The sequence below is a fragment of the Rhinolophus ferrumequinum genome, chromosome 17 (assembly GCF_004115265.2).
Source record: "Rhinolophus ferrumequinum isolate MPI-CBG mRhiFer1 chromosome 17, mRhiFer1_v1.p, whole genome shotgun sequence".
Lineage (NCBI taxonomy): Eukaryota > Metazoa > Chordata > Mammalia > Chiroptera > Rhinolophidae > Rhinolophus > Rhinolophus ferrumequinum.
This window is the reverse complement of record NC_046300.1, coordinates 29,453,508-29,481,145: the sequence shown is the minus strand read 5'-3', so window position 1 is coordinate 29,481,145 and position 27,638 is coordinate 29,453,508. Positions and strand designations below refer to the sequence as shown.

Below are 27,638 nucleotides of genomic sequence, written 5' to 3'. Positions count from 1 at the left end.
TTTTGGTTGTGACACTGGGGAGTATTACCTGGACCTAGTGGGCAGATTTCAGGCATGCCGCTAAACATCCTACTATGGACAAGATGGCCCCTCATACCAAAGAATTATCTGACCTAAAACGTTAGTAGGGCTGAAAGTGGAAAACCCTGAGTTAGAATAAAATGATAGCAGTGCATGGTTTTCTTATATAAAATAATGCATATCTGGTTTAGGGATGTAAAGTTTCTTTTTTTGTATGTGTAGCATTACATGCAATGGAATAAATACCCTAGATAAAAATGTGTATTTCTGGGAGAAAAAGTATATGGGAATTTTGTACTTTCTGTTCAATTTTTCTGGAAACCTAAAACTGCCCCAAAAATATCTATTAATTCTTTTAATGTGTATCCTTAGCTTATTTCACCAACGTTATGAATAATTTTCTTAGAATCAATACTAAAAAAAGTCTAGTTATAAAAAATGTGTTTTAAAAATTTCATTTATCAAAATTCTTCCAATAGTTAATACAAGAACATTAAAAGTCACATTTATGAGCTGACCTTGTCAAAGTGACTAGCCATGATATTTAATATTAAAAATTCATAGGGCTTGAAGGAATTATTCTATCTTGAAGGGATATATCCTCAAAGGTTTGTGGGGTTTTGGGGGGCTTTTATGCCTAAATGCTAACAAGTGTTTTCTGAAATAATATTTATGATAATTATTAAAAGCACTTGAAAACAAAATTCAGTATTATCAAAGAGGACTACAAATTACGTATCATTTTAAGTGTTTACCTTTTAATACCAATTAACCTCTCTCCAGTCTCAAAGTAGATTTTGGTTTCAGCATGGATCTAGAATCTACCATGACACAATGCGTGTTTCCTTATATTTGACCTATCACATTACTACATAGAGCATTAAACAATGGTATACTTAATCAGATAGGATTAGGTAATATCCTTCCTCAGCCAAAAAAAAATTGTTAAATATAATGACTTAAACAAGAGAGGAAGAAACAAAGGGAGAGAATGTCTCCCATGTAAATGTCTAGAAGCAGACTATCAAAGGCTGATGTGGCAGCTCCACTATCGGGGACCCGAGTTCCTTCCATCTTTTTGCTATTCCACACACTTTCTCTTCAAAGTCATCTCATCCCCCGGGAAGGCTCCGGGAACTCCAGCTAATGCATACACATTGCAGACAGCAGAAAGGACGGGGAACGAAAGGCCCCCACTCTGCTCCCTTATAACTCTCATACTATATTTCAGCTTACAGCTTATAAACCATAACTTAGTGCTTTGGGCCACACGTAACCACTTAGAAGGACAGGAAATGTAGTCTCCAACATTGGTAATAACACCCAGGTACAGAATTGGGCTTCTTTTTACTAAGGAAGACAAGTAGAAAAAATTTGGGGGGCAAATTATAAAGAAACAGACCGCAGTGGAGGTTACAACTCTTCAAAGAAAATGGGAGATGTACTCAAAATTTTTCATTAGAATGGTTCACTGTAAATTATATTTATATCAACGTGTGTGTGTGTTTGTGTATGTGAGCACATACATGAAAGAAAACCTAAATATTTAACAATAGGTGAATAGTTAAATAAATTTGGGGATAATCTCAGAATAGAATGCTATGCAATCAAATCACTTTTAAGAATTTTACTGATATGAAAAAATGCTCATAATACTAAATGAAAAAGAACAGGTTAGAAAACATTTCATATAAAATAAATCCTACTTTATATAAATTTCCAAATGAGGTGTGATCAAAAAATAGTGAATGTTTAAATAAAAAAAAATCATTACAGTAAAAGACACATTGCCACTAATCCACCTCAAAATACTCTCCCTTGCTTCGAACACACTTATCCCATAGTTCTTGCCACTTTCTGAAGCAGCTCTGGAAGTCCTCTTTCGTGAGTGTATTTAGTTGAGCTGTCATGGCTACCTCGATGTCCTGAATCCTTTTGACTTTGGGGAAGAGGCAGAAGTCTCACGGCACCAGATTCAGTTAATAAGGTGGATGAGGACACACCATAATGTTTTTATTTGACAGAAATTGCCATATACCAGAAGCGATGTGTGGCACAGAGCGTTGTCATGATGGAGAATGATTTACAGCACATTTTAAAACACACCTTCTCTCAACCATAGCTCACACTTGACTGACTACACCAAACAAGGTGAAACTTGTCACAGACTGTTACTAAGGTTGGACACCCCGCTTCTTGTATTGAAGATCCCTGCCCTCCCATTGGATGGCACTCAGCAGCAGCATTCACTGCACTTTTTTTATCACACCTTGTACATACATACATATGGAGAAATGTTCCTAGTATTAAATGAAAAACAACAGGCTATAAAACATCTCATATAAAGTAATCCATTTTACATAAATGTACAAATAAATACATATATACACACACACAGCATATATTTATACAAACATATAGGAAAATCATATGACTATATCTAGAGAGAAAGAGAGAGAGAGAGACCATATAAAAATCAAGAGAATGGAATTAACCTAAATGAAAATAGCGGCTTAGGCTTTTGGAACTGTAACTACCTTTCACTTTCCCCATGCTTTTCATTACTTTCTAGTTTTTCTATAATGAACACATATTATGATTATTTTTCATGAAAATTTTAGGCTACATGAGGAAAAGCACCTTGTAAAAAGTAGTTAGATTCAAGCTTCAATTTATTTTGTTACTTGGAATTTGCTGATACTTTTTTAAAGTGGAGGGAAATCTGTAACTCTTTAGTTGTTAGTAGGAAGCTAACCTCTCTATGCCCAACTTGTTTGCAACTTACATTCACATATCACACTTGTCAGCTTTACAGAAGTCACTCCTAACCAGATGCTACATCCATCATTCCTAACAATTACCTCGACATATTGATTACTTTGCTCATCTCACTCTGTAGAACTAATCATTCCTAGTTCATGCTTCCACAAATCTTTCCATTTTCTGTATTTCTGTCTTTTTTTTATTTTTTATTTCTACTCTACTGCACATTTTTCTTGTTATTTATATAATGGATACATTTAACAGAAATTACATCTTTCTTATATCTTTATAAATATCTTACACTGTCATGAATTTTCCAATTACTACTGGGTATACACACTATTGTTACATCAGTATTAATTCTAATTTCTGCTCAAGTCTCATAATTGTCATTAATAAAATATTAGAACTTAGAATGCCTCAAAGTTCTCCAGACTTAGAATTTTCTAGACTGATTCAATTTCCTAAACCCCCATTACTACCATATAAAAAATGGAAAGAAAAGGAAAAAAGCAAGCAATTGATATATGTAAAACTACTAACAAGTATATAGGGTTTATCAAGATAGCAAACAAACAAAAAAGTAAGGTACACCTAGAACATGGTGAAATCACATACGCACACACACGGCAGAGAGGGAGAGTAAGAAATGCACAACCACATGTAATAAGGGGCAAATGTACAATCCAAACAATATGTACTACAGAAAATCCTGAAAGTAAATGCCATTGGCAGGGATAATCAGAGAAGGCTCTTCAACTGAGACCAAATTCATATAGGGCTACAACAGTGGTTCTCAATCGTGGAAGATACTGCCCCCCAAAAGACAACTGGCAATGTACGTAAACACTTTTGGTTGTCACAAATGGGAGATACTATGTATCTAATGGGTCAAAGCCAGGGATGCTGCTAACGTCCTATAATGCACAGGACAGGGACAGCCCCCCCCACAGAAATGAATTACTCAGCCCAAAATGTCAACAGTGCTAGAAGGAGCAGTTGGAGTCAAAAGAAGAGACAACATTTAAATAGGGTGGAATGACATGAGTAAAAACGAATGGTGGTGGCTACAATACATGACTTTAATAAACTATAATTTGGCTAGTGACAGAACAATGGGAAACAAGATTAAAAAATATAACTGGATATAGATTGTGATGGGCCTGCACTAAATGTCCAATAGACCAAAGAAATAAAGAAAAATAGTTTATTATAATAACAAAACTATAAGAGAGCTGAGGCACAAAATAGCAACATACTTGCTAAAACTAAAGTACGGATAGATGGGAACACTGATTTCCAGCACTGTGACAGACTAGACAATTTAATACTATTAGATACAACTTTTAAAATTAGTGGAAAAATCCCCTTTAATGAACTGCTTAGGTAGCAAGAAAGTACAATGTCCACATAAGCTACAAACAAAATGAGCTAGAATAAACGAACCAGAATCCAGATTTCATCCTGAGAGCACGTGCCTAGCACTTGCAAAACTGAGCTTACACTTTGATGGTTACACAAGGCTCAGGAGATAAGATTCTAAAAAGTCTATCAAAAGGAAACACCGACATAAAGCTAATACTGCAAAGGGCTATATCATCATGTTAACAGCAAAAAAAGTACCATGAAGAACTCCCTCCTATTATCCCTTTACACTCACACTCACCCCTCGCTCCCACCATTCCTAAACCCTGGCAACCCCTAATCTGTGTTCCATCTCTATGATTTTGTCATTTCGAGAATGTTTCATCAATTCTCTTGACATTAACCACAAAGTGAAACCTTCCTAAAGGTTCGCATACACACTAAATTCAAACTGCTTGTACGATGCAATAAATCTCCTATAAAGATGTCATTTAAAGTGCTCTGCAACTACTATGATCCCAGGCATCTGCGGAAAGCACAGGCGAATTCTTGGTGAGAGAAAATAATTTTAATCCAGGCCTCAAAGAATCCAACAACTTTCTAAAAAATTCAAGTCAAATAAAAATTTTTTTAAAAATCACAAAACATACAAGGATACCAGACACAATGAATGAGAGCCAATACAAACAAGAGACAGCAGAATTAGACCACAGATTCTTCAATCGTTGGAAAGATTATATAACAAGTATGTTTTCAGCAATAGAAAAGCTTAAAATATAGACATATGCATAAATTAATAAAACTTCAAGAAATAAAAAACATAGGTAAAATTTTTCATTCAGTGTAAAAGTTAAACTATAAAGTCAATACAAGCAAAGAATTAGTAAATGGAAAGACTTAAAACCTCCCTAAAATGCAGTTTAGAGAGACAAAGAAAAAAAATATGTAGGGGCAGTTAAGAGATACAAAAAATAGAATGAGAAGGTCTTACGAAATACTTGTGAAACTATCTGGGATGATGGACCATTTTTTTAAAGTGCCAACAAATTGCAGACAAAAACTTCTGTAAAACGTAATAAAAGTTAATTTTTTTTTTTTATAAACCATATGCTTAGATGTCATGGTAATATCAAGTTCCTACAAGTTTCTAAATGCTTACTTTGAATTGCTGTCCTTATTCATTACAGACCAATAAAATCAGTTTGCAGACCAGCACTAGTCTGAAGACCACACTTTGAGTAGCAATGATCTAAAACACAAATAGGTCAAGATTTTAAAAAGAACATAAAAAAGGGAGTATAGGTAATATTCAAATAGATAATGGTTGAAAATTTTCCAAACTAATTGAAGATGTAGACAGCCTAAAATGCAAGAAAACATCCACTACAATATTGCAACATAATCCCAGGCCAGCTATCATTTTTTCTAAAAAACTAAGCACTGGAGCTGTTTGTATTCTAAATAAACAAAATAGAGACAAGTGGACTTAGTACAGAACGTTATTAGAGACCAAGTTTCAAGGGCTATTCATCTCCTCGTCCAGTGCAGTGAAAACACTCTGTTCAAACAGCCAAAATTGTGTTTAGTTTATTAGTTATTTTTTAATGTGCAACTTTATGAAACAAAAAATTACAATCTTATATGGGCAGAGACTGAATATATTTTCAATTATATTGAAATGAATCAGATTCCAATTTCTAGTAACTGTCCTTTTCAGTGTGAGGTGAGCTATATAACACTTCAGCATACTTTACCTATCAAATCCTCTAAGCAGGAGGACAAATTCTTTTATTTATAATGCAGTTCATTAAAAAAGACCATGCTCAGACACCTAGCAGAAAATAAATGTATATTCAAACCTACTTGGTAAAACAAAAATTATGGCATCACGTCTCCTGAGAATTGTAACTTAAGTCTGTATAAATGTTTGGTCATTTTTGTTTTATATCCCACATATCAATGAAGTCATATGGTTCTCGACTTTTTCTGACTTATTTCACTTAGCATAATAATCTCAAGATCCATCCATGTTATTGCAAATGGTAATATTTCATCTTTTCTTATGGCAGAATAGTATTCCATCATGCATATGTACCACATCTTCTTTACCAATCATCTATCGAAGAACACTTAGGCTGTTTCTATGTCTTGGCCACTGTAAATAGCTGCAATGAACATTGGAGCACATATATCTTTACGGATAAATGTTTTCAGATTTTTTTGGGTATATACCTAGGAGAGGGATTGCTGGGTCATATGGTAATTCTATTCTTAATTTTTTGAGAAACTGCACACTGCTTTCCATAGCGGCTGCACCAATCTGCATTCCCACCAACAGTGTATGAGGGTTCCTTTATCTCCACAGCCTCTCCAACACTCGTTATTATTTGTCTTGTTGATGACAGCCATTCTAACCGGTGTGAGGTAGTATCTCATTGTGGTTTTTATTTGCATTTCTCTGATGATTAGTGATGTTGAGCATCTTTTCATATGTATACTGGCCATCGTATGTCCTCTTTGGAGAAATGTCTATTCAGGTCCTCTGCCCATTTCTTAATTGGATTGTCTTTTTGTTGTTGAGCTGTATGAGTTCCTTATATATTTTGGATATTAGCCCCTTACTGGAAGCATTGTTGGCAAAAATCTTCTCTTATTCGATTGGTTGCCTCGTTCTTTTGTCAATGGTTTCTTTTGCTGTGCAGAAGCTTTTTATTTTTATTTTTATCTTTTTTAAAGATTTTATTGAAGAAGGGGAACAGGACTTTACTGGGGAACAGTGTGTACTTCCAGGACTTTTTCCCAAGTCAAGTTGTTGTCTGTGTTGTCATAGACACAGACAATAGTTTAGTGATTATCAGAGAGTAAGGAGGGAGGAGGGATAGTAGAAGAAGGTAAAGGGAGTCAAATATATGGTGATGGAAGAAGTGACTCTGGATAGTGAACACACAAGGTGATATATACTAGATGATGTATTACAGAATTGTATACTTGAAACCTATGTAATTTTACTAACCGTTGTCACCCCAACAAATTGTAATCATAAATAAATAAATAAATGTTTGGTCATTATTCAAATATTTGACACACATATAATTGAAGCATCACAATAACCTTACGGGATGCTGGTTTTACAGAACAAATATAATAATGATTAAAAGCTTAGAAAATGAAAGAACATGGGCAACAGCATCAAAAAATATACAGAAAAGTTACATAAATTGAATGAAACAATATAAAGATATCCCAAATCTAATCAACTGCTGCTTCTTAGCATCATGTCCCATTTCCATCATATGATACTATAAGGGCAATCATCATTCGGCACACATAGCAAATAAACTAAATGAAATGATCTTTTTAACCTATTTGATGCAGTGCTACCAAATTCAAACAATTTAGCAAGATTTTAAATTTTTTCATTGCTTACTGAATTTTAAAATTCATGGTGCTACCTCTAAAGATACTGAAAAAGAATTTAAATAGAAAACAAAAAACTGGGCAGACAGATTAAAACTCACGTCGGGTAAAAATAAGTAAAGGTTGAGAACGGCAAAAATTGTCGTCCATACTTAACCATGAAGAATCAAAAGTTCAAGTCATTTTTAAAAGCTCAGGGGCAAGGTCTTTAAATAAGAGAAATCTTTTCCAGACTATTCCATAGCTATATTGAATCAAAGTTAATGCCTGAGCAGATAAAAAACACAAAACATCTTAACTTAGTGGTTTAGAATACAGATGGATTTTAGCTGGGAATTTATGGTGAAGTTGGGGGGGTGGGAGAGGGGAAGGCAGGGAGCATTATTTCAGCCAGACACATGGTCAGGCTATGAGAATATCTGGCCTTCTAATTTAGAATTTTGACAACCCACACCAAGTGTAATTAACAACCAATCCAGTCCAATATAAAGAAGAAAAATGAAATATCCCATGGTGCCTTTCAAGATTTTACTCAAAGTTATAATCACATTTGTATGTATTCTTCTTCACTGCTTCAAGTCTTCTTTGTGGAGAAAAAAAGGCAGGCTTTAAAAAGATACCTACCTACATACATACACACATTTATGTATAGAAAATGTTCCCATAATTGTAAGCTTTTCACTGGTACTTCTCCACTCCTAATTAAAACATGAAAGTGAATAAACAATCAAGTTTGTATCTAAGATAACACTAAAAATTAATGTACTTTTAAAGTATATTTTTCTGTAAAAGCAGAATGCAACTTTTTTTCATTTCATCCATAATAAAAAAGCCACAAAGCCAAAATTCTTTATCATAAACTTATCCAAATGGCTTAAAATTGGGGAGAGATGAAGGCTAGTAGTTCACTGTTCTATTTGTTAATAGAGAAGTTGAGCCTGCTACAGGGAAACTCTAATAACTAAAATCACTGATATCTTAAGATTAACAACCTAAGTCAGAGAATCACAGCTTTCCCACCAAAACAGCCCTAAGAAGCGCCCCAACAGACAATGAACTCATATATACGGGAGTCTGGGAATCTAGGACCCAAAATTGCTAATAGTAATCATTAATTTTCTTCAGTATTGAGTATTATTTTAAAACAATTTTGTTAATTATTCCCATTCTATAATATCTCACTAAAATTCAACCTGAAAAGAATGCACCGTATTTCTACTACTTTGTCACATATCCAGTGCTAAAAAGGATATAGCTTAAGGGTCACAACCTTCTGCTCATATCAGAACCTCACGCCTTTGTTGGAGAAGCACATAGTTTATTCCTGAAGGAAAACTCATTCGAATGAGTTTCTAGGTTTAATCGGCTATTCTTTTCCAGCAACATTGAATCCACCTACCTTTAAACACAAACTCTACCTTCACACACAAATACGCACACCACTAGAAAGCTCTTATTTTAAAACTTTTCAACTAACATTTATTTATTGAATAGGTCATCCTTAAAATTTATCACGTATTATATTATAGAATAATAATTGGTAACCATGTGATAGACAACTCTTTTTTCAGCAATTAAGGATTAACTCTAGCATTAAATTGCAAGTATTAGCAAGAAAATCAAATGGAGATAGTTCATGCCTTGTTCTCACCTAATTAGAAAATTATCTAAAAAGGTTATATGATTAATTTCTTTATAGTTAAGGAGTTAAAGCTATTCATAGTTATAAATTTGAGCTTAAATTAAATATTTGAGCTCTTAAATTAAATATTCTGAATTTAAATTATTCTTATGAATTTCATAATTAAGTCATTTTTATAATTTATATAAAATAACAAGAATTAGATCTAATCTAAATTTTAAGAACTGTATTGTTTTAAATAAAGTCATTAATTTTTCGTCACCTTTTGATTGGATTGACACTTACATGTAAAGAAATATAGGTTATAATTTTTGCATTTAATTTCTAAAAAAGGTAAATAAAAATCATTAACTAAAGGCTATTTTAAGTTTTTAAATTAGTGGGTTGTCTAAACTTTGGGATAATTTTTGGTAAATGATTTTTGTTTAAAAATTACAAATTTCTATACAATTATAAATGTAATTTAAATCTGTTATTTAATTTGACATAGTTTAAATTCAGGGAAACCATGAATAGTCATTATAACTTTTAATTACACTGAATATTTGAGACACTTATTTTTATATCATGAAGAAAAAAATTAGAGGTCCTACACTATCTCCACTTTATTTTACTGTCAATATATTTTACCATATATGAAAACTAATCCTTGTATTCTAAATAGAATATATTGGCTATGACACTATATCCACTATTCTCTCTTCAGTAACATTTATAAAAACTTTCACAGTTATTCAGAAAATGTTAGTAAAGATTTAAAAGTTTACTTTATAAGTAAAGTTCCTAGAATCACTTAGATACCTAAATTTAATTTCCTGAATAGTTACTGAAAAGAATAAACCAACTATAATCAAATACTTTTACAATAACAATTTTAAAAATCAATGCAACAAAGTGTCTAAATAGGAGAAATATTTCATGTTCCTGCGGAGAGCCCAATTATTTCTATATATTCTAATATGCAAAATCAATTAAAACAAAATAAACAGTTACTGGAGTTCTTTATGATGTCTTTCACTTTTGTGAATTAAACACAATTGGTAGTTAATGATAGTCAATACAGCTTCTCCACAACTATAAACAAAATAAACAATTAATACAAAAAACAGTTACACTCCTCTCCATAGGTAGCCAAGCTAACTTCCTGGACCAAAAGAGTTGAAAAATAGAAAATGCATGCGCTATTAAGTACTATGAAATCTAAATGGAGATAAAGTTGCATATGGAATTCATGGATGAGCCTTTTTTTGACAAATTTTACAACTATAAAAAATAAACAATATTAAACAATGTTACAAATATCCATATTCTTACCAGCCAGAATTTACAGCAAATGGCATTCACATTACGCATTCAAATTCATAATATGAAACCATACTTGCTTCAATTTATGTGTATTTATAAAAGGACTAGAAACAAAGTTAGTCAACTATTCACCTCACTGCCATTCCCCTCTTTTCATCTCCTTTTTAGCAGCCAGTATCATGAGACTGGCATGCAGCCTCCTAATCATTACACTGTCTATATTGTTATCTACATATTTAAATAAGAGTTGTATTTCATATATTTTTTTCAATTTTCATAAACTGTATCATACTGGAAGTACTTGCTTTTTTTCATTCAACAATATTTTTGAGACCTATTGAGATAGACATATATCTATATAGATATACATATACACATATATCTATATAGATATATATACATATCTAGATATATAAATATTGATATAGATGTAGATATAGATATATACCATTCCTTTTAACTATTATAAAGTATTGAATCACATATGCAACCCACATTTTATTTATCCATTCTTTCACTGATGGACAGTTAGGTTGTTCTAATTTTGCACTATTACAATGCTTTAACAAATATCCTTGAACAAGTCTCTATGTTCACATGTGCTCTCTAAAGTAAGACTTCTCAACCTCAGCACTGTGGACATTTTGGACTGGATAATTCTTTATTGTGGGGGTCTGTCCTGTGAATTGTAGAACATTTAGCAGCATCCCTGATCTTCACCCCCTAGATGCCAATGATACTCCCCAGATGTAATAATCAAAAATGTCTCCAGGCATTGCCAAATGTCTGCTGGGAGGTAAAATTGCTCTTGTTGAGACCCACTGCTCTAAGATCTATATGAAAGTAAAATTTCTGGGTTATGTATATATTTTCCATTTTAGTAGACAGTGCCCAACCTTTCTCCAAGTAGTTGTTATCAATTTATACTCTCATCAGCCTATAATACCTGTGGTTTCCAAATATCCTTGCTAAAATTTGATAATGTGTGACAATTTAAATTTTTCCAAAAAAATGAATCATTAGTTTTCCAAAAGACTGCCATTGCAACTACTAACTTCAAATGTAAGTGGTATACATGTGCTACTTTTAAGAAATTATATTAAAACTCGAAGCTTAAATGGGAAAAGTGACCTACATTACATTCCCTTCTCTTTATTTTACTTTGCCTTGTTTTCTGTTAGGTGATTTTTTTCTCAACATTGATGCATATTAGCATTAGTATACTGAATTAATTCTAACTTTATAAAACTTATTTTTCCTAGAAGCTTCAAAATTATGATCGGGTTGGTCCACATTTCTTAAAACTTTCAAGCTCATACAAAGAGTTTTAAATAACTCACTTGAAATATTTCAATTAATGTCATCATTTATGGGAAGTTCGTCACGCTTACACTTCTAAATGGTGATCTCTAAATATAAAAGTAGGCTAAATATACATTTGGACATTCCTGAAATAAATATCTATTACCAAACCCCCTATATGCAAAAGAATCTACTGAGCAAATATATTCTAAAACTGGAATCAGACTGAATCAAGATGGAGAACTGACACACATTGTACCCTCATATCCCATACCAAACCCAAAAAAAATTAGTTCTGGAATTTGTAGTTCCAAACTCCAGCCCCCTATAAATATCAACCACAATTCTTGCTCATTAGTTCTATGAGATATCTTTGTTGCTTTTTAATATAAATTGCTCTTTGAGCTAAACAATCTTGTATGGGTTTCTGTTATTGGCACTCAAAGAACCTTCTCTGAAACAGTGGCACACTGAAATGATAATGATTTCCCGGATAATGATTTCAACCATAACCAGACTAGAAAACCAGAGGGCAGACCAGAAACTTAAAAGAATACCAGAAAGAAGAGATCTTAATTGATATGGGGAAGAGGGGTCATCTAGTACAACTGCTGCAAAATACGGGAGTTTCTCTGAGAGTGGTGTCCAAGTACAAAAGTCTATGATGTTTGAAGCTAAAAGGACTCTGAAGGCTATCGACAGCATGAAGAGTAAGAACGTCCAGGCAGGCTATCTCATCCCCACACCCAAATGCCAAGCAGCCGGTAAGAAAGGTACCTGTCCCCCCAAAAAGAAGTGAGTATGGGCCCTTGGTTAAAACGAAAATGTCCAAGCCTGGTGCCCAACCTAAAGAATATGTACCTCAGAACATGTACCTCAATGTTATATCATTAAAATTTTCTGAGGATCTGTGTAAAATGACCAAATCAGTGTTTTAGGAAGATTAATCCAGTACCAGTAAGAAGGATGAAGTAAAGAGAGGAAAGAATGCAGACAGGAGGCCAGCTGGGAAATAGTGCAGGCATATAAAAGTCTGAAATCCAAAGACCCTAAGAATGGAACACAGATTAATCCAGACATACTGATAAGAACAGAAAGAACTTGCTGAATGACTTGATGTTATGAGAGAAAAAAAGATAAGGTAAAGACTGCTTAATTCATTTATTTGTTCACAAATTACTTACGATAAGCTTTATTACAATATCCCTGGCATTTAGCATTATTAAATTAATCCTAGTATCAGGATGCCAAAAGTAACCCTAAGATTTTGGACCTGAGAAGGTTTGCATTACAAAAAAGAGAGCAGTCTGGAGAGAACACTGAATTATTTCAATTTTACAAATGCTGAGGGTTTTTTCTTCTATGAATTTTATTTTTACATAAAAAAGTACTTTTATAACAAACATATTTATAAAAGTTAACTTTGTATTATAAACTAATGTATAAAAGAATACATGTAATACATATTATAAAGCACAATAATAAAATGAATAGGATAAACTTATCTCTAAAACTAAGAAGTATGGTATTACCAATATCTTTAAGCTCCTGGTATGTTCCTCCCCAATTCTAACCTTCTTCCTCACATTCCACATAGGAAATCACTATCCTAAAATTTTCTTAATCACACCTTTACTTTTCCTTAACATTTTACCTTATTACACCATTGGCTCTATTGGTTCTCAGGCCTCCAGACACAGACTGGCACTACACCATTGGTTCTTTTGTGTCTCCAGCTTCTGCCCCAGATCTTGGGACTTCTCAGCCTCCATAATCACATGAGCCAATTTCTTATGTCTCTTTCTAATCACGCATGTGCGTGTTAACACACACACACGCACACACACCACTGCTCTGGAGAAGTATGCCTAACAAAACTGTCAACCAAGAATTCTATATTAGGCAAAACTGTCCTTCATAAATAAGGGAGAAATTAAGATAAAAGCTAACAGAGTTTATTACCACTAAACCTGTCCTACAAGTAATGCTAAAGGAGTCCTTAAGTCTAAATGGAAAAAACACAACAAAGTAACTCAAAGCCATATGAAGAAGTAAAGATCTCCACATGGAGATAAACACATGGGCAAATATAAAGGCCACTATTACTACACATTTGATTTGTAACCTCATTTTTTTTTTATTTCTTACAAGATTTAGAAGACAAATACATTTTAAAAAGTATACGTCTGTTATTGATATACAATGCATGAAGATGTAATTTGTGGTAAGACAACAGAGAGGGTTGGTGAACAGAGGTGTTTTAAGAGCAGAGATTTGTATGCTATTGCTGTTAAGTTGGTTCCAATTTCAACTATACTGTTATAAATTTAAAATGTTAACAGTCATCCTCATGGTACCCACAAAGAAAATATCTAAAAATATAAATAAAAGGAAATGAGGAAAGAATCAAAACAGTTGACTACAAAAATCAATTAAACACACACACAAAAAAAATCAGTAATAAAGGAAATGAGGGCCAAAAAAGGTATAAGACATAGAAAAAAATAACAAAATGGCAGCAGTGCTTCCTTATCAGTTACTTTAAATGTAAATGGAGAACATCCAACAAAATTGAAGAATAAACACAGTTCTACAATAACAGTTGAAGACTTCAATCCTCTACTTTCAATAATGGAAAGAACATCTAGAAACAAAGATCAATGAGGAAATAGAGGACATGAACAACACTATAAACCTCCTAGACTTAATAGGCATCTATAGAACACTCCACAGAATACCAGAATACATATTCATATCAGGTGCACATGGAGCATTCTCCAGTAAAATTCACAAAACAAGTCTCAATAATTTAAGGAGACTGATGTCATGCAAAGTATCTTTTCTGACCACAGGAGAATAAGACTAGATACCAATAACAAAAGAAAACTTCATAAATATGTTGAAATTAATAGTCTTATACAATCAGTAAAAGTAGAAATCACAAGTGAAATCAGAGATTAGAGATGAATATAAACAAAAACAACATATCAAAACTTATGAGATGCAGTAAAGGCAGTGCTCAGATGGATATTTGTAGCTGTAAATGCCTACAGTAAAAAGAAAAAAGATCTCAAACCAATAACCTAACTTTACACTTTGAGGACTGAGAAAGTGAGCAAATGAAACCCAAAGCTATCAGAAGATAGGAAATAATCAAGATCAGAGACAAATAAACATAATAGAGAATCAACAAAACCAAAAGTTGTTCTGAGAAGATCAATATAACTGACAAAACTTTAGCTAGAAAAAAGAAAAATATAAAAAGAAGACACAAATAACTAGAATTATAAATGAAAGTGTAAATATTACTATAGACCTCAGAGGAATAAAAAGGATCAAAAGAAAATACTGTGACCAACTGTATGCCAACAAAATAGACAACTTAGGTAAGCGGACAAACTCCTAGAAATACAAATTACCTAAAATAACTCAAAAAGAAACAGAAAAGTCTCAATGATTTCAACTACTAAAGAGATTGAGTCAGTAATCAAAAACCTCCCAACAAAGAAAAGTCCAGGAGCAGATGGCTTCACCAGCGAATTATACCAAACATTTAAAGAATTAACACCAATTCTTTCCAAACTCTTCCAAAAAATTAAAAAGGAGGAAACACTAACTCATTGTATGCAGCCAGCATTATGCAGATACAAAGGACAAACAAGAGCATCATATGAAAGAAAAACTAGAGACCAAAATCTCGTGTGAATATAAATGCAAAAATCCTCAACAAAGTTCTAGTAAACAGCATTTTAAAAGGATTATACATCATGACCAAGTGGGATTTACCCCAGGAATTCAAGGATGATTCAACATAAGAAAAATCAATCAATGTAATACACATTAATATTATAGAACGAAGGGGGAAAAAACCCAATCATATCAATTGAAGCAGAAAATGCATTTAACAATATCCAAACCATCCTTTCATAATAAAACACTTGGAAAACCAGGAATTAAAGGGAACTTCCTCAACATAAGAAGGGGCACTCAGAAAAAACCTACAACTAACGTCATACTCAGTGGTGAAAGACTTAACTCTTTCCCCCTAAGATCGAGAAAAAAAATAGGATGCCCTTTTTTACCTCCGCAATTTAACAATGTACTGGAAGTTCTTGCCAGAGTAATCAGACAAGAAAATAAAAAATAAAAGGCATCCAAATTGAGTATCTCTACTCAAAAATGAAATAATCTCTCTCTCTCTCTCTCACACACACACACACAAACGGTGCCCCAAAAATGTATACACATTTTAAGAAAGGAAAACTGTTAAAATTGTAATACTGAATATATACTAATAACAAAAGATGAATACAAGTCACGTTTGACTTCTGCAATTACAGGAGGTGCTCAAAGTGGTTACGGTCAGCGTCCAGACATTTTTGATTACGACGAACTACTGCTTGAGCAATGCTGACCAAAGTGTCCACTTGTATACATTTTTTGGCACCATGTATATATACAGAAGCCACCAAATCTAATAAACAATTTCAGCAAAGTTGCACGATACAAGATCAACATACAAAAATCAGTTGTGTTCCTATATACCTGCAATGAACGATCCAAAAAGGAAATTAAGAAAGCTATTCCATTTCTAATAGCATCTAAAATAATAAAATACCTAGAAATAAATTTAGCTAAGGAGGTGAAAGACTTTACACTGAGAACTACAAAAAAAAAAATTGTTGCAAGAAATTAAAGTCAACCTAAATAAACGGAAAGGCATTTCATCTTCATGGTTAGAAAAATTTAATATTAAGAAGTCAATACTACCCTAAGTGATCGACTGATTCAATGCAATTGCTATCAAAATTCCAACAGCCTCTTTTGCAGAAATATTATAGTAAAGCCTATGGCTAAGCTGTAGAGTTTAATTTAAGAAATCATGAAAATGTTCACAAACTGACTGTAGTGATGGTTGTACAACTCCATGAATATCTTAAAGCCATTGAATTGTGTACACTTTCAAATAAGTGCATTGTTTGGCACGTGAATTATTTAGAAAGCTGTTTATAAAATGTAGATAGTTCTTCCTCGCTCTCTAATATTCTCCGTCTACTCTCTTACTCTCTTCATGGAACTCATCCCTGAAATTTATTCCATCATAATCTTGTCTGTTGTTATCTCCTAGATCTTTGTCATCAGCCCTAACTTTCCTCCTGACTTCCAGACCTGAATTTCTCCACTTTCTGCTACATGCATGGCAGAAGGTTTCAGTCACAACAGTAACAAAGTTCAAATTTGTTTTCTTACTTCAGCACACATTATGCAGCTAACGGGTCCTAGTCTCCCATACTAGTAACTCTGGTTACTAGTCTCCCTCACTACCACCTGCTCTACCCACCACATTCAGTCAGTCACCAATTGTTGTCAGTTTACCTCTGTAACATCTTTCTTTTCTTTTCAACTAATAAAGTCATTATTTCAAAACACTGCAATCTCCCTTCCTTCAATTCCTCTTCTTCTCAAAATAGCATTATATTCCCAAATAGAGGTCAAGAAATTCACAATGTAATATGCACCATACTTTCCTCTTCTCAAAATTCCCCAGGAGCTTCCCACTCACTGCAGAATAAAATTCTACCTCCCCATAGCTTGACCTTCAAAATCTTCTATAAAGTGGATTCAACCCAGCTATCTAATGTCACTTCTTAATGTCACTCTTGAGCCGGTCAGCCTCCCAAAAGCACTTATTGTTCCTTTAGCACACTATGGCTTTCCTGCCCAGGTACTTTTTCGTAGAACTTTCTCCACTTAATTAAATTCCTCATCCTCCAACAGCTATATGCCTTTATTATTCTCTCAAAATATACTTTTCCTCAAGTCTAAGATGCCATCAAATTGTAAGATATTTGCCAATTTTAGAAACGTTGAAATGTGTAAAAAATATATGCCTTAGGATAAAATACAGTATCTTCTTCCTCTAAATACCCTCACTACAGTGTTTGTATTTCTAGTTAACTTATTTCTTAGGCCTTGTATTATGATTTAATGTCTGTCGACCCCCATCAGATTATAGGTTTCTTGAGAACAAAAGTTATGTCTTGCTCATCTCTGATAAGAAATCTTACTAGAGTTTTGAGTAAGACAACCCAAATGAGAGTGTGTAAAGAATACAGCGCTAACAACACCTTTCTCACGTTTATTATCAGAATAAATTAGAGAATATATATTAAAATCGATGTGTAAAGTGGATCTTATTCAAATGCAGGATTTTGGTATTTTAAAAGATATATTTACTAAAATTAAATGTCACACTGCAAATCTGTCACTCTTCAATATCAGAAGCTCCATTAAGGAACACAGCAAATTTTTCTCAAGAAAATTTCTCCAGGAAATTGCCACACCCCGTAACACTTCAGTACCACAGCAGTCACTTGGCTTGAGGAGAGCAAAGCACCCTTCAGTACTCCAGGGCACACCTGACCATGATTAGTGGTTCCCGAGCCTGCTTCTAGAGAGCAAGGCCTGGGACCTTACTCACTAGAGAGCAAGTAAAAACATCAAGGGAGGCATATGTAATGTGAAAACAAAATGGCATCAAAGCAGGGCATGCACTGAAAAGTTAGGCACGAGGAAGCATTTAGATGAAATAAATGACTGTAAGACATAAAGACACCTTGGAGAGTTTGTCTATCACTCTTCTATTGCCTGCACTAGTGTAATATCCTCTTAATACATCTCCTACCTCACGACAGCACCCTCCTTCCTGAAGTCATCTTCCACGCTTATGGAAAAGCACAGCTACAGCAAAGTTAATCAGGCCACTCCACTACTTCAGCAGTTCTCTATCAGCTTGAGAATAAAAATAACTTGGCCTCTTCCTGGCTCCCCAGTCCGATTCTGTGAGCCATGCTTGATGCTCCAGTGACAGTGTTTGAAATTTCTTATACATGCTTTAACTTAATCTCTTTCAGGTTTTTGAGCTTTTGCTCAAGCTTTTCTTTATTCCAGCAATATCCCTTCCACTTCTCTTTACCAATCCTTTAAAGCTCAGCTCAAGTTTCCCAACTGCTGAAAGTATTCTATAAAGTACAAAACTGGGTCAGTGGCTCCTTCCTTGAGTTCCTACAGACACATGTCCCCATCTCTAACTTATCATACATTCTATTAAAATTTAAATCTTAAAAGTATACTTTAAAAAACAAAATTCTTCCAGTAGACTATGAGTACCACAAAACCAAGAACCAAGTGTCTGCAACTTTGTAGCTCATTTACCTAATATATTGCCACTTGGTTAATTGAACCAAGATGCTAATCTTAATATTGGTGCTTAAGGATTTAATTGTCAAAAAGAAAAAAAAAGAACCAAGAGGGTTTTCTTTTGTTGTTAGTTTTGGGGTTTCTTAGCGAAGTCTTCTTTGTAGCTAATGCTACATAAGGGCACAGGTGTACTGATGAATATTATACACTAGCAATACAGTGGTTGAGCAAGCCAGTGAAATGCTTTCAGACCCATTCCCCGGACTTACCCTGCGCTGTTCTGTAGCACAGTCAACTGCAATTTCCAAGGAACCTTGCCCTCTGGCTTCCAGGAAGATTTGGACAGTGGAGAGGCACTTATAGATGATAGAAGGCAGAAGAGGAAGAGGCCAGAATATTTCTCCTCATTCTCCCTACTTCCTGAAACATCCTTGGCAGAAGCTTTCTCTCTTCCAAACTCTATTTCCCTCCAAACAGTCCTCCTGCCCTCTGATGTCCCAGCTCCTACCATGAAGCCCCAACTATGGCTCTAGCTCCCCCATGCAGCCCCGGCTTTTGGACTCTGGTAGCAAAAGCTTTTCTCATCTTCCCCCAGCCCTAATGGTATCGTAGAGGCATCCAGGTGATGTGAAAATCTGGCCTGTCTCAGTCCAGTATGGCTTCTCCGCAATTACCTGTGCAACTAGTTCCTGGCTTAACTTTCCCCTGATGAAAAACCTACTGTGATTAGTCTTTTCCGGATGGATCCTGACAGTGTTTTTAACTGTCACTTAATATAGAATGTATCAGATACACCTCAGCATAGTAGAGCATAAAAACTTTTAATCTTAAGGAAGCTTATTACACAAAAATATTACTGTGAATACACATAAAGAGAGAAAGAGAAAGAAGGGGAGTGGAGGAAGGGAATGGAACCATGCCTTAAATACTTAAAAGTAAAAATAAAGACTAACATTTTATTCATACCAGTGTTCCTCACTGGAATAAAGTCTTTCCTCAGCTGTAATATTTGCCTGAATTAAGTCAATCACTTATAATAAAAGTGTCACTTTTTAAAAACTTACTTAGGAGAAGGGAAAATTGGAAAGATTGTGGGAGTTGGAGTCACTGCAGGCCAAGACATCTGTTCAAAGGGGAAAAAATGTTAAAGCCCTCCTGTCACTTCACTTATCATTAGAATTCACAAAATTCAGTCCTTTTTTCAAGACAAATCCAATTAGACTAATCAGTTAAAAGATAGACCTTTAACCATTCATCTTATTTCATAAATTTTTTAAAGATCATAAAATGTTAAAGTTGAAAAGAATTGTTTTAAACCTAAGGAATAAGGGCACAATTTGTAAATAGTTCAGTGTTAACAACTGATTATCATAGGACTTCTTAACTCCCCTTTCATGTAATGACTATATGAAAGTCCTTAAACAGAGCTAGTCTAATAAAATTATTCAGTAATCACTTACATCCATAAAATATTTCAGGAAATGAAACACTTCTAGAGCAGAGAAACATCTATTATTTGATTTTTTTCTGAATAAACGATATTTCTTAATCACTGAATTAGTTTGTTCTTGATCTTTACAGAAAAATAATATTAGACAGTGATCTCCAAACTAAAGCAAAATATCAATTTAAGATTACAGACTTTGGACGACTGAGAAATGTAAAGGAAGTGAGGCTTGCCATTAATAACAAGCATTTCCTGAGCAACTGTGCACTGCCAGGTATTTTATGTAAATTACCTCATTTTACTTAAAACCTCTCAGTGAGGAAATTGAAACCCCAAAAAAAGTTACAGAATTTTTCCAAGCAACAAACCCTAAGCCAGCAAACAGTAGAAGTAAAATCTGAGTTCAGTTCTGTCTGGCTCTAGAGTGGCACTCTTGTCACTGGAACAATGTTCCCAGTGAGTGATTACAAGCTAAAATGAAGCAGAGAATTACTTAAAAACAAAAAACAAACAAACAAACAAAAAAAAACACGCTAAAACGACATGACAATCTCTAGCTAGTATCTTAAATAGTATTTATTATTATCAAACTTTCACATTTTAACATAAATAATATTTGTATAAATACAAGCAGAACTTTACTTAGCACCTATTATGTCAACCTCTGCAAATAAACAGATTACAAGGACCTATCACAAAAGTTTGTTAATAATCACCAATTAATAAACATTTCTCACTGACACAAAAAGCCCTAAAATAAAATCAGCATCTCCAAGCCACCATATTTTCATTACCCTTCAATCTGTACCTGACTTTCATCATATATGATAGAACAGACTTGTCAGATCTTCTTGGTTAATTATTCCTCCTTGTTGTCTGATTAATGTCTGAAAAACTCAGTGACTACACATTAGTTTTCTATAAAGTCTAGCTTTTTTCCTGTGGTGTCTTTGAAACTTGAGTTATTATCCTAGCCCCTCTGAACACATTTGACATTCGCTTTCTGGCTGCTGTGTGGTCCACAGTATCTTCTATACCACTCCTTTTTAAAAAATGCCCACTACACTACATATTATATCATAACTCAGCACACTTATACATATAATACGAAAAAACTGGACTGCTTTTGTTTAACCTATCAGTGTTCTTAACAGTGCTGTAGAATGTGAAGATATGATTGTACATAAAAATCTCTTTGGTTCTGCGAAAAAGGCAAAATGGAGCACTGAAGAGATATATACATAAACCCTAGCTAACAGACTCTGGTAGTAATTTCTATTCCTATGAGGAATGACTTTGAGTCACATAGTTTGATATCATGGGATAACACTCATTTTCAAAATACAAAAGATTGGAAGAGATAAAAGACAAAATAGGGACTCATTCAAATTTAACCTACAATTGTTCACATAGTACAACCATTAATTAAAAACAAATTACCAGCCTGTGGAATATAAACTAAAGCTCAAAATATGAAATACAAAGTCAAATGTAAACAAACAAACAAAAAAGTCCACATGAGTTTCATACAGTGTCTTCTGTAATCCTATGTATTTTTATTAATGCGAAATATATCAACTTAGAAAGTATAATCTTAACATACTTTAAAGTTTGTGATTACAAGGGATTACCTCCAAGATCAAAAGCAGCACTGCATGGAGACCACTATCACATGACCCAACTGCACAAAAATTTGCTGCTGCTCAATTTCTGCATCACGACTGTCTAAACTAAATCAAGAAAATGAACACTTAAATTGTTTAATAGGAAGCATTTGTGCATGTATGTATTAGATTGTGTCATTATTTTTACCCAAACCATTTTCACAGTATTTGGTTGGAGATCCTAGAACTTGAAAGACAAGAAATGCCTGATTTGTTTTTAGTAGTTGTCTATAACCTGAATAAATTCAAAAGCTACAAATATAACATATTACTGTAACCAACATTCTAAAAATGATTTCCAGTTCCAAAAATAAAAACTACTGAATTGTCTGAATTGTCTTTATAATATAGTTTTTTAATTTTGCTATGATAATGAGAAGTGTGGTTTAAAAATGCAATCAGCTAATATATTCTACATAGTTATCACTACTCAATGGGGGGAAATGTCTAGATGTTAAATAAAGAACAACAAACTAGAAAATAATTTGCAAGGTGTACAAGTAATTCCACATCATAAAAGACTGTTCTTCATGTCTTGACTATAAACAACAAAAAGCAGAGGAAGTAAAATCTAGGTGTAAATATTTTATAGAAATTGTATCCTCAATTCAAATAGCAATAGAGTGCTCTCATCGCAATTACTCTAAATTACTGGAGGCCAAAAAATATACTTATCTTCTGAAAACTAAAGTATAAAGTTTTAAGTACATACTTTATAACCATTTTTTGGACTGAATTCTTAAAATATTCAGGTTTACCATAACTTAACTGTCATCATGGACATTTGTGTGTTTTGTGGTTGCCAATCTTTTTAACTTCCTAAAGACAGTCACTGATTTCGTCTTGCTTCACCTGCCATGAAGAATGTGAAGCTGCCTAACCTGTAGGAAGAATACACAGCTGATTTGATACAAAACTACCACCAAATCAACAGGTAGTCACATTATGACAACTTCTTAACTTCAAAAAACTTATCATTACTGTATGTGTCCATAACTCTTCAGTATTAGCAGTATAATCAACTCTTTTACATTGTTTGTACTGTAAACAACTTCAAATTCTTTGCCAGATTCAATTGACTTCTTTGTTTCTCACTAATAACAATTACTTGGAAACCCACTAAGAGCCACGGATTGTACTCACTGCTCTGTACGAACATTACTCCATTCCCCACAATACACCTACAAGTAGGGCTTCCAGGCAGGAATTCCCACCGATTCTCAGGAAATTTTTTCGCTTTCCCGTTCTCCCAAATCCCGAGAAAAGTTGGTCGGGAAATAGGGAAAATCGGCTCCTTGAATCCAGTAATACCCACAATGGGAAATAAACGTACTACTCACAATGTATCTCTTAGACATTTTTCCTATTTATTGCTAGGGAATTCCCGCCTGTTCTTGGGAATTTTTTTCGCCTTTCCGTTCCCGAATCCCGAGAAAAGTTGGTCAGGAAATTGGAAAATCGGCTCCTTGAATCCAGGTTGTTGGAAGTATCAGCCATCACTTTTCGGAAACAATTCATCGTGGAGAACAGAAAAGTTTATATCTCAGGATTCGGGAACGGTAAAGCCAACAATATTCCTGAGAACAGACGGGAATTCCCACCTGGAAACCCTACCTACAAGGTAGTCTTATCCTTATTGTACACGTGAGAAAACTAAGTATCAGAAAGGTTAAGTCACATAACCAAGACTGAATTACTGAATGGTGGAGCCAGACTCTAATCCAGATCCATCAAACCAACTTTAGGGTCTGTTTGCTCTTACACCATTCTAGATTCCCTTTTATGCTAACACTGTTCATGAGTTAAAAAAAAAAAAAAAAAAAATCTCCCACTACTTCTTTTTCCAGAAAGTTGTATTTGGGACTGGGAGATGAGAATGAAGTAATTTCCAGGAGTTACTTTTGCAAATACCAAGCAGCAAATACCAAATATCCAAATTCTTCTAGGCTTGAACTATTTCACATACAAATATTAAAAATTACGTCATTGACAGAGCAAGACTTTAAAGGCATGCATTAATCACCACAAAAGTTTTCCTACAACAGTGAAGATTCTAAATAGAGCACAGATCCAAAAGTTGGAGTAATATATCAGTAATATTACAAACAGTATCTGTTTACTAAGTATAAACACAATTTTTTAAGAAAAATCTATATGAAGTTCAGAATTGCTGATATTAGAATCCTTCATTCTGAACACGAGAACCAATCAGAAAATATATCTATCTATATGCTTTATTTACAATCAGAGGATAATATTCTACAATTCTGTCTGAAAATGTCATTTCACCCTTATTCCGAAGTGTCTTTTCACTGGGTAGAGAACACTAGGCTGGCCATTTTTTCCAGCCACATTGATATTATAAACCCACTGTTTTCTGACTTCCATTTCCACTGCCTGAGCAATCAGCTATCAGTGTAACAGCTACTTTAAAGGTAATCTGTCTTTTGTTCTCTTTCAACTTTTATTAATAAAATGTTGTCTTTGTTGCTGCTCTCTCCATGTTACTATGATGTGTCTAGATGCATATTTCCTTTTAGCTATTCTGCTTGTAATTATCTCAGTTTCTTAAAATGCATGGACTAGTGTTTTTCATCAGTTCTGAAAAACTCTCGGCTATCACCTCTTCAAACATTGTCCCCTTTCCTATTAATTTCTCCCTTCTACAATTAGAAAATCGATGAAATACTGTCAGGCCTTCTTATTCCATGGTCTATGTATCTTAATCTTTCTTTTTACTCCTTTCCTTGCCTTTCTGAGCTACATTCTGGATAATTTCTTCTCTCCTACGTCTGGTTCATGAATTCTCTTTAGCTAAAGTATTTAATCTACCGTTAACCATACCCACTGAGTTTTTTCATTATAATTACTGTATTGTTTATTTCTAGAAGTTTTATTTGGGTCATTTTTCAAATCTTTTGTTTCCTATTCTCTGCAGATATTTTCCATCTTTTTGTAAACATAATAAACACTTCTTTTATAATCTTTATCCGATAATTCCAAAATCTGAAGTTTTTGGGGGTCTACTTCTATCTATTGTTTCTACTGCTTCTTACTCATGGTGCCTTGTTACCTCGCCTGTTGGTTTTATTTTACTGTGAACTAATTCTTTGGAAAATTATTTGTGGGAATTCCCTAGGACCTAAGATAAAAATGTATTCTACAAGAGAGGACTTTCATTTGCTTCTGCCAGTCACCTAAAACCATTTTAAATTCCCAACTTGAGGTTTTTCTGGACCAAGTGACACTGAATTTGAGCTACAAATCAAGAAGGAAAGCCTTCTTAGGAAAAGGTATTTTTTCAGGACCCAGGCAACTATTTTCGGAGCCTCCTGTGAGCAAGAGAAAGGGAAGGGTTGTAATCTTGGTTTATCCATATTCTATGGACATTGCTTTTCGGAATCCCAATTTCATAAGAAACTTCCTATTAGAATCCCCTCTTGGGCCTATCTGAGCTTTGATTTTTATACCCTGTGCCTTTTGAGGCTTCCAAAACCAAAGGAAAAGTTCTCCAAAATGTGGCAAATGTCTCCAGAGGAAAAGCAGTTTTAATATTCTCCTTACTTCTCTGAATTACTGCTTTCATATAGATTTTGGCCTGGTAATTTCTTACAGTCACATTAGCACTTAAGGAGAAAAAAATGTTAGCATTTCTCATTCCTTTCCAGGGTATTACTTTGTCCATATAACCTAGCTGACCATATTACCCTGTTTTCAATTTTAAAAGTGTTCATAATTTTATATTTCAATCACTAAAAATTTCATTTTGTGGGAAAGTCTAACACTGACAGCAAGGAACAATTTGTCTTTATTCAGCGTGATTCACTGGGATTGTCTAGGATAGAATTTTTCCAAATCCCAAAATAGATCAATTCTATTATAAGGCTATTAAGAGATGGACAAGATTCTGAAATTGATTCCCCAAAAAGCAATCTGTATAACTCTATGGAATTTATTGGTTTACTGATTTTTTTCCCCACCAATATGTATATGTACAAAATCTATACTTGAAACTACTAGATTGCCAGAGTGCTAAAAAAGAAAAAGACAAGGGAGAACTGAGTTCAATCTTGTTTCTGCCAAGAAACAAAATCGTAAAGAGCTACATAAAAATTTAATAATTCTTCATAATTTAAAAAATATAAAAACAAAATTAAAAGACAAAATAGGGAATATTGACTAGGCAACGAATTAAAATCTACACTATACAAAGAACTCTTGAAAATCAACAGGAAAAAAACTTCCTCCAAAATTGGACAAAGGACTTAAACAGGGATTAAAGAAATAATAAAAGCAATCTGTCAATTTCTGCCAATAGGTTAACCAAAAACAATGATTTAAGTAGCAAGGTTATGGGCAAATGTAATTTATATCCTGCACTAAAAGCTGGAGTATAAATCAATATCATCTTTCTATCGGGTAGTTTGGCAATAAGTATCAAAATCTAAATTATACATACCTTTGATACAATAATGACACCTCCAGAAATAAAGAGTAATGACATCAGTGCATGAGGATTTATGCAAGATAAAATTTTATAATAAAACACAAAACTGATTAAAATTAGAAGTTACATGCATAATTAAAACTTAAAAATTAAGAAACTACGAATAACAGAAGTTATTTAAGAAGGTGGGAATACAAACTACTTTTTAAAATTTCACTGTATGTTCTACTTTGATTTTTTTTAAATGAATGACGTTATGATCATGATTCTTAGGAGACTGAATATAGACAGGAATTAACTCATCCAACAAATTTTGTAGTTTTATTTTTTGTTTGTTTTTTATGTCTATGTAGTAGATTAAACATAGTCACAAATTCTTTGTCACTTTCTCCAACAGGAGATGAAGTTTAATTCTCCTCCCATTGAATCTGGGCTGATTCTGTCTGTCTAACCAGTAAAATACAGGAGTTCCGAGCACAGCCTTTCAGAAGACTGGCTGCTTCACTTCCTACCTCTTACAATGCTTGTTCTGGGGACACTCCCTTTCAGAACCTACCAGTCACACCCAGGCCACAGGGAGAGGCCTCATTTAGGTGCTCTGATCAACAGCCCTGGTTGAGTTCCCAGGCAGCAGCCAGCATCAACTGCCAGTCATGTGAGTTAATCATCCTGGAAGTGGAAACTGTAACCTGCAATGAGCTGACACCAATTGAAACAGAGATAAACTACCCCCGCCAAGTGCTATACAAATTATAAAACCATGAGTAAATAAATATTACTGTTGTCTTAAACTACTAAGTTTTGGAGTGGTTTATCACATAGCAGTTAATAAATGGAACAGCCTCTTATTTACTGCTCTATTTTCAGTACCTGAAATGGACCATGTACTTTTAGTAGACATAGTGCCAGGACTATGAGTAAAGTTGGTGTACATGGCTTTGGTGCTCACCGAAAAGTCAAAAGTGGGACACAGACTATTAGGTAAAAAGACAATTATAATACTTAGTTAATGCTATGGAGTAGTACAGGGTATCTGACCAAATAGTAAGGGTACAACACAGACTT

General features: G+C 33.9%; 1 protein-coding gene across 6 annotated transcripts in view; it reads right to left on the bottom strand.

Annotated features, from left to right (window-relative positions):
• TBC1D5 (TBC1 domain family member 5) overlaps positions 1 to 27,638 on the bottom strand; it is a 510,030-nt gene that overhangs the window by 474,528 nt on the left and 7,864 nt on the right. The window lies entirely within an intron of this gene.